This window comes from Corticium candelabrum, chromosome 10 (assembly GCF_963422355.1).
Source record: "Corticium candelabrum chromosome 10, ooCorCand1.1, whole genome shotgun sequence".
Lineage (NCBI taxonomy): Eukaryota > Metazoa > Porifera > Homoscleromorpha > Homosclerophorida > Plakinidae > Corticium > Corticium candelabrum.
Window position 1 is genome coordinate 2927725 of NC_085094.1, and position 8726 is coordinate 2936450.

General features: G+C 37.7%; 1 long non-coding RNA gene across 6 annotated transcripts; it reads right to left on the reverse strand.

Annotated features, from left to right (window-relative positions):
- Positions 1 to 1848: 1848 nt before the first annotated feature.
- Positions 1849 to 8726, reverse strand: LOC134185844 (uncharacterized). Of its 6 annotated transcripts, none has more exons than XR_009970850.1 (13): positions 8677 to 8726; positions 8415 to 8619; positions 8256 to 8354; positions 8143 to 8203; positions 8015 to 8078; positions 7218 to 7326; positions 7059 to 7137; positions 5074 to 5171; positions 4948 to 5014; positions 2828 to 2896; positions 2287 to 2407; positions 2158 to 2220; positions 1849 to 2100 (listed from the first exon to the last, which is right to left on the reverse strand). It is a non-coding gene; the product is annotated as an uncharacterized LOC134185844 (long non-coding RNA). The 6 variants fall into 6 exon arrangements; XR_009970847.1 differs by having other exon boundaries at positions 8143 to 8200; positions 8256 to 8357; XR_009970846.1 differs by having other exon boundaries at positions 8256 to 8357.

Genomic DNA, 8726 nt, shown 5'->3' on the forward strand with positions numbered 1-8726 from the left:
ATCGTACACTAACTGGCTTTTAAAAAGCTCGATTTCTTGCACTTCATATTCTGAATGGAATCAGATATCTACATGAAAATGCCATCATTCACCGAGATTTAAAGCCTGAAAATATCCTGGTAAGCAATTCAATTGCCGCAAATAAAATAATCATTACTGCAATTGGTTCTCCATTAGTTAACAAAAATCGCAGAAGTACGAATTACAGACATGGGTTTGGCCAAGTTGTTTGACCACGTAAAGGGCACTATGTGTGGAACACAACATACGTAGCTCCTGAACTAGCTAGAGGAAAGCCGTACACCTGGACGGCCGATATGTTCAGTGTTGGAATCATTCTGTGGGAAATATGGAACAAACAAAGAGCACATGAATACAACGTCATTAAGGATACCTCAAACCCAGGATTCTCTGAGCACCGTCCAAATGATGGATGTTTTGTTGCAGAAAAGACACCACATCCGTCTGGAATTGAGTCTTATCAAGGCAGAGCTAAAAAATGGGCACGTGTAGCAAGGGCTTGCTGGTCATCTAATCCGAAAGATCATCCGTCAACAGATAAAACACATGCATATAAGGAAGCTATTAGTGCTGATTAGTGACTGGCAATTCATGTGAAGAACATGTGCAAGCTACCAACAGAATGAGATGTCTATGCGTGCATGCAGTTTTGTGGATGCAGTGTTTGACTGTGTTTAGGTATACGCATTTGCTTTCTGAGTAGGTTCATTCTTTATCCCAATGACTATCTGCTTGCTTACTATTTCTAGTGAGAAGAGATACAAATGTGGTGCCTTTTTACTATGTAAATATCGACTTGCGTTTTCTGTCAACTTGTATTATACAAGTTGGCTTGCAAAGATGTGCTTAAGAAATATTGTTCACTACATCAAATTGCACACCATATTACCTCACACTTTACAGCATGCTGTTATAGCCATAGTGGAAACTATGTTATAGTGGAAACGGCAATCTGACAATTTAACCATGCAAAAAACTCAACCTGCCATTATAAGGGCAACCCTAAAGAAATTTATCAATGTACTCCAACAAGACATAGCTGCAGAAGTCCACATATAGCAGTGTGAAAGACTGTGAGAACACAAAGAGATTATAATTAGTTCAAGTGACCCACAGTGTATGCAAGAGCTAAAAAGGATGAAAGGTGTATTCGGTTAAAAACAGCAGCTAGTGTTGCAAAGCATTTAACACAAATCAATTTCTACGTACAGACAAGTCCGTAAATAGAAATTGTCATCAAACTATAATCAACATAACAATTGCCACTTCTGAGTAACTCTTGCACTGCTCGCAGTACTACCTTAGTGCAGGAACATGGAATTAATGTATGAAAAGCCATTTAATATAATTATATATAAACCACTAATGCACAGTAACCAGTAGTCTGCCGCCAGTTACCTGACTGTCATCAGACTATAATAAAAGGTAAACATAATCTCAACTGTCACAAACTTGGTAAAAATTGTTCTACCAAGTTTGACAAACATTGTGGTTCAACTACAAACTAAACATACGACCATGGCAGTGGTTTATTATTATTATGTCTAACTAAGTGCATCCTTTCCTCTCTAGCAATACTGCTATTCAAGATAAGACATTTGAGCATGGTGCACCCTGTGTGACCTTGCTCATATGCCTTGCTTGAATACTGCATTTCTTACACACTTCTGTCTATTCCCCATACATAAAGCATACACATACAAGCCATTTAACAGTCCAGAAATGTTGAAATGGCAGCATAAATAAATTAGCACAGAAGTATGCGTGGTCTCACTCATGCATGGTACCAAGCATGTATGCATGAACTGACAACAAACAAAGTGCAAATGCATGTATACATTTATTACTACAATACATAAACAGCAGCTTCACTATTGGTATTGCCACTACTACTTATCTTTCAGTTTGCTTTAGAAAAGCTTGCTCACTGTTTGTTAAGTAGGAACTGCTTATCTCTCTGTTTCTTCTTCATTAACCATTTCTTGTTCAATTCTATTCACATCTGTTGTACCATCTCTTGTTTCTAATGAAAGGCTCTGGCATTCTCTTACCAAGACTTGCAAATTTATCCATAACTTCCTGTAAAACATAGTTTTGTGTACTTATTCAGAGTCAAACTCGACAAAGAATGAATACTTTTCAACGTGCTTGAATTTCAGAATGACCTCACCCATACTCAAGTTTTGCAAGATCCAATGTCTGCAACAACCCATATTCATTATCAAGATAACCTCCAATACAATGTACAGTTAAAGGTGCAATCACCGAGTGAGGTAAAAATTCCAGTTCGTCACAATGGTTTAGTAAAGACTCAAGATCACACACAGCCTCTTTATAGTTGCCTTTCAACATCATCAATGCTCTCATCACTAATCCAGCTTTGAGCCTAAAATGAGTACATCACAAATATATTACTGTCTATTCCCGTAAGTGTGAACTCGGAAGTGAGTAATGAAGTACAGGTCACACCAGGTGTGCTCATTAGAGCACTAAGAGCTGCTCCAGTTGGACCATGTTACACCAATTATCTTAAATGATTCCAGTTGCTGATCCGTTGGTCTTACAAGATAATTGGATAACAACCATTGCTCCATCCATTTGGCTTTGATATGCACAAGTAATATTTTTCTGTTTCCTTTGTAGGAAGGGCTTAGATAATTTGATAAACAGAAAAGCCAGACCTAGCGGTTTCTAACGATGCCGAGATCATCTCGAAAAAACAGCGGAGGTCTTGATGATTTTCAAAGTTCACACTTATGGGGAACAGACAGTAGTACACAACCATAACATGTACACAACTACCAACCTGTGAATATTGAATATTCATTTCCTTTATTAGAAGGCTCATTATTTCCAAGCACAGATCTGGATCATTCTACATAAAACATACAAATGTAACATTCGATACCAATCTCTTTCTCCAACTATCACAAAACCATCCTGATCAATTACAATAGAGACACTACAACTGTGCAAACCAACTGTTAATCATCGTATCATTGAAACGAAACAGGACCCTCATCTCTAATCTTGTACATTCCTACTCATTTCCAGTCCTTAGTAAAACTAGGCCGGCATTACTGTACCTTAGAGCTTTCATGCCTTGGGTAATACTTGACATTCTCAAAAAAACCTTACACAAGTGAAACATACAAACTGAGATTTCAATTTGATTATTGTTGTTATTCAGGGTTTTTCATAAGCACTTCCAACGTACTTATGACTTTCTAGTTTGCCATCAAGAATCTACAAGTCGTACACTCTACAGTAGACAGATCCAGGTCTATAGATACACAAGTGCACATTGTAGCAACAAATAGCTTGGTTTGTTCACAAAAGCCAAAAAAACTTTGATACAAAAACTGAGTGTATTAAAATCTATATCCTTCATTTTTGCAAAAAATTCTTAGTAACATGTAATGATTGTGTTTGTTTGCTATATAACACTAGTGAGTAATTAATCCAATTTCTTAAACCAAAATACATCAAATTGCCAAAGAAACTCTTAGCAGTTGGCAGGGGTGGATCCAGGATTTTTGAAATGAGGGGGTTGCAAGTTTCGATAGACCATGCCTACTTCAGTCAACGCATTTGTATTGATAGGGGTGCAAATGGCCCAGGCTTCTTAGAGCTTAGCTGAAGCAAATGTCAACAAATATGGCAACAAATCTCTAGCAATGTGTCATGTTATAGACTCCCTAAATCATCTAAACTGTTCAACAGAATCTAACTGCATCATGCCTAAACTACTGCTAATAAACATTACATAAATTATGGTGCAGCTATGTCTCTTTCAAACAAAGACGGTATGAACAATCTCTGTGGATGATTTTGCACAAACTTCGTCTGCTGGTACCCGCTCTTTGTAATGCATGGCGATAACTGATAGGTGTGCAAGACGCTCTTCTGTCATGGTAAACTTTGCATAAGTCTTCAGTCTCCTCAGTAGAGAAAATGACCTCTCTGCTTCTGCACTTGTGATAGGCAGTGTACATGCTATCAATAGCAGACGATGAACATTCGGGTACAACCGAGAGTCACACGCTCCCAAGGCCAGAAGAAGGTTGTTGGGTATGGCCTTCTTACACTCTTGCTCTCTTTTCCTTGCTTCTTGCATTTCCTGATATTTGCTTTGCTATACTGACTGCCACCTTCTCGCTTCACCTCGTAGAGACTTCAGGAATGGAAGATCGGCTTGCCAGTGCAACATTCCATCTATGCTTCTCATTGGGTCAACGTCAGAACAAACCAGAAGGGTAAGCACTAGACACAACAATGCTTGGACAATATCTTGCTCACCATTAGATCGTTCGTGCATCTAAAGAAGCAGGGAGTCTAGGAGGGGTATCGCAACAGATCGTTTGTAGTGCTCATCGGACACCGACTAATAGTAGATGTATTGCTCCGGTTTCGCTGTAAGTTCGTTTTTCTTGGAACAGATTCAACGGATCTAATCCTGTCTGCGAGTCGCAGAATGTCTTCATACCAGAAGTCAAAGAGGTTGTATATATCCTGCCTTGTTGCCTCAATTCTTTCAGTTACGTACTGAGTGAACCATTCCGTACACAACAAAGATATCCTGGTCACAAGTCTGCAGTTTCGCTGCCAGATGTCTCACTTCGTCAAGAATCGGCTTAGTTATTTTAATTAAATACTGGAAATGAGCACAATGCGGCTTCAAGACCTCGTGCTTTAACTCCGAGGTTAACAAAAAGGGGGTTGCAACCCCCACAACCCTTACCCTAGATCCGCCACTGGTCGGCGACTCACACGTTATACATACCTCCAACATCACTACAGAACTACTAGTGATACTTAGTAAACTAACAATTTATGACATCTACTGACACTCAGCTCACAACTCTGCTGTTACAGTATTTACTTGTTTGCAAGCAACTGCACCAAGACTGTAGTACAATTTGATACCCAATAAACAATTCATCTTTCAACTCAGACTGTCCAGCTTCAAAGCTCTTCTCATGCCATTATTAGCCTAATACAACAAACAATAATATAGCACACAACATAAACTCATTGAAATCAACTGCTCACAAGAAAGCAACAAGCATACACTGCAGAGTGAAACGTTTTCCACATAAGCCAAATCTCTTCCTCGTCATCCAGCAGAGATTCATATGTCTCAACAGCTTCTGCACAGTTCAATGAGATAATTTACACCTGTTAATTAAGTGCACCTCTAGCTTATGATGCCAAATGCTATCGTCAATATGTAAAGCTGAAAGACAAATTACTAGTATGCAGTTACACCTACATCAGGAAATTTCTCCTTAAACACAGTGATTTATTGTAAACTGTCTTAGATAACCCAAACTTTATATTATGTATTACCAGATCAATATTGTATATTAACAAAAATGTATTAGCTAGAACAATTTCCGTCTAATGCATCTGCTTGCTATCTATAAATCCACACACTTGAAAGCACAATAATTGTATGTATTCATATTATAATGGGTCAACTACTACATGGACCAGCTGCTATCGGTGTTCAAAACTTTATGGCATGTAGTCGTAATCTTGGCAACCTCACAAGATTTTCAGTCGTCAAGAAGTCTATTATATTCCACAAATATTAAATAATGATACTGATTGTTCTGGCAAGTAAACGAAATCCCAGGACTTCAGAGGTGTCACTCTGGCCTGAGTAATTTCACTATTATACTCTACAGCGTAAAAACAAAAATTTATTGGGTCCACCATAACTTGAGTGACTTTGATGTCAAGATGGCAACCTCACTGGTATGACTGGTCGTCACATAATCTCAGTTAGTTATCAAATGACAACTTGACGACTACGTTTTCAAACACTGTGTTATATACTCTCAAATATGAGCCAAGAAATTACAGTACAGCCGTGATTATCCGGACTTCTCCAGAGACAGATTAGAAGCCTGGATAATCGAGTGTCCGAATAATCAAAAGTTGATAAATGTCAACTAATTTTGCTCCACTGTACAAGACCACACTCTAATACCACATATACTGTACATTTATGTCACTAGAAGAGTCATCAACAGTTACCTATTTATTAGATTATTATGTTCTCTGTTATGTATTCGCTCATTTGTCAGAGGCTGTACCTACAGCATATTAAATATCGAAGTGAAATATACTAGAGTTCCTTTATCCAGGAATGCTAAAAGTTGGGAGAAAACAGAATTTGTTCGGATAATCAAAAGTCCGGATAATTGAGGTTGTACTGTAACAACAAGTTGAGCATAATGATACAATCAGCACTGACATGTGGCTAGCTGCCACCACACATGCCTTCCTATTAGCTGCTGAAATGTAAGTAAGCAATGACAAAAGGCTCAAGCTGAAGTAAATTTACACATCTCGACCAATCATGAAACCTGGGCTAGCAAATTAAGTAGCTGCTACTGAACGATTCTAACAAAATAAATGTATGCCAAAAGACAAGAGACAACTTTTAATAAATTAATTAAACTGTTCAATATGAAACCCAACTGAGTCAAGTATTACCAGAAAAGCAGCTTCAGTCAGAAGAATGTATGCAGACACAAATAATGTATACCGAATCTAGATATGCTGTCACTTGACCGATCTACAACACCCTTACATCTAAAAGACTACTTTCAGCTTCTTCTAGCCAGTAATAATAGTAGACAATTAGATACCACATTAGAACACATTGCTCCAACAGTCTACATTACTCTTAACTAAAAAAAATAAATTCAACTATTAGATATTAATTAGGTCATGTATAAAAATTAGACACAAGAAACTGCACATACTTTAGAAAAGGAGTGTAAAGAAAGTGAATACAAGAAAAAAGGCAAGCTCAAGTAAAAGCAGATAAAATCAGGTCAAACTAATCATGTGGTACCTCATGGTCTGCCTGTTTAGAGACTCAAACACAAATACTCTAAGGAACCTTGCCAACATGAAGTAAAACAACATTTGATGTAACTGCATGAACATAAGTTAGCACATGCACTATAGCTAGAAAGAAGTCCAGAATAAGATCTTTACACTCAGAATGCTTAAATTCTTACTTTCAAATTCTTTCTCACAACAGACACGTTGAACGAGGTAGTAATAAGCTGACTTTGAAAAGAAAACACCACCACTAATCTGCATAAAATAAACAGTACAAACTCATCCATATTGCCATTCCCAGAAATAGTCATGAAATTCTATTGTACTAAACTAACCTTGTTCTGTATCATTTCAAGTGCCATTTATGGACAGCTGACACGACAGCAAGCTCGCACAGCAACAGCACCATATCTTAATTGGATTTTACTCAGACTAGACCGGAACCTATGACATAGCAACAATGACAGACTGCATGAGTACATAAAGAACATATTAAACATAATTAGCAAAACCATGACAGGAAATCTTAACTTGAGGCACTTCAACAATTACCTCACTAGCAACAAGTTATACAAATACACAACAAGACGTACTTACTAAAATCATGTTGCATCCGTAAAAGTCATTACTCTATTCAGAATAAAAATTAAAAATATCATAATTGATGTACCTACTTATTAAATATTTAATATATGTCACCATATTACTGCTCTACATCAAATGATACAAAATTAACATAGTCTTTTAGCAAATTAGACCTCAAGGAAGCAGCGCAGGGTGGGGCAGATGGGCCATGGCTTACACAACTTTCAAAAATGGACTTCCGCCAACAAGCCTTTGATAAAAACTTTAGCAAATATGGTTCAAGTGATTAAATAAATTAGCTACTTCAATGTTCACCGTGGGCAGAGCTTGACCATGCAAGACCTGGATGGCCAAGGCCTGGACCTGGCCTACAATACATCCGGAGTGCTCTGCCGGCCCTGCGACCTTCAACTACGTAGAAAATATTGTACAAGAGAATATTATACAAACACAGCTCAATTAACTCAACATTAGCAGCTCAAATTTGTTGAATTTGACATTCACTACATTGTCCCAAAATCTTTCTTACAGTTTACATGCTGTATACCGTTTAATTAATCAGTTCAACTCCAACTTCAATATTCTCTTTAGAACAACAATTCAACAGCTTCCTAACAAAAAGAGACACACAAATAAAAACCAATTCTATTTTGATACTTCAATTTATAAGCTTACTCATTAGTTTTCACAAATCTGCGTCCGTCTAACTTCTTCAAATCATTTTAAAGATCATCTACTGTAAAATTTATATTAATTAATTAAAAATTGAATTTAGTAGTAAACTCAACAATTGCCAAACGTATGAATATCAACAAATGGTTTTTCTCTCAAACGCTTCATCTTCTTGTTGAACAGAGAGAATTCCTCTGCAGCAATTGGCGACCTAGCTGCTACACAGAAATATGATAGTCAACGTTTTCAACCGACTGCTCTTATGTAGCTCACACCTAAGTTTACAGGACAGAGAAGCAGTCTCTGCTTTCTCACGGCTAAACATTTCAGTACAGAGCGAGCCATGACACATATTGCGATTGCGCGTGCGCAAAATAGATCTCGCCGCAGGTCCTCCTCCTTTACTTCTGGACAGCGTGAAAGTAAGTTGTTTTTAGTCTTCATTGCAGTCTAGGTGCGCTGCGTCACGCTAACCTCTTTCTTAGAGCAAGCCATCTACGGTACCACAATTATTCTGAAATACTGAACATTTCATACCTCGTCGAGTGTGCACAGTACTTGCCACCATCTTAGTGCGTAACATGAGT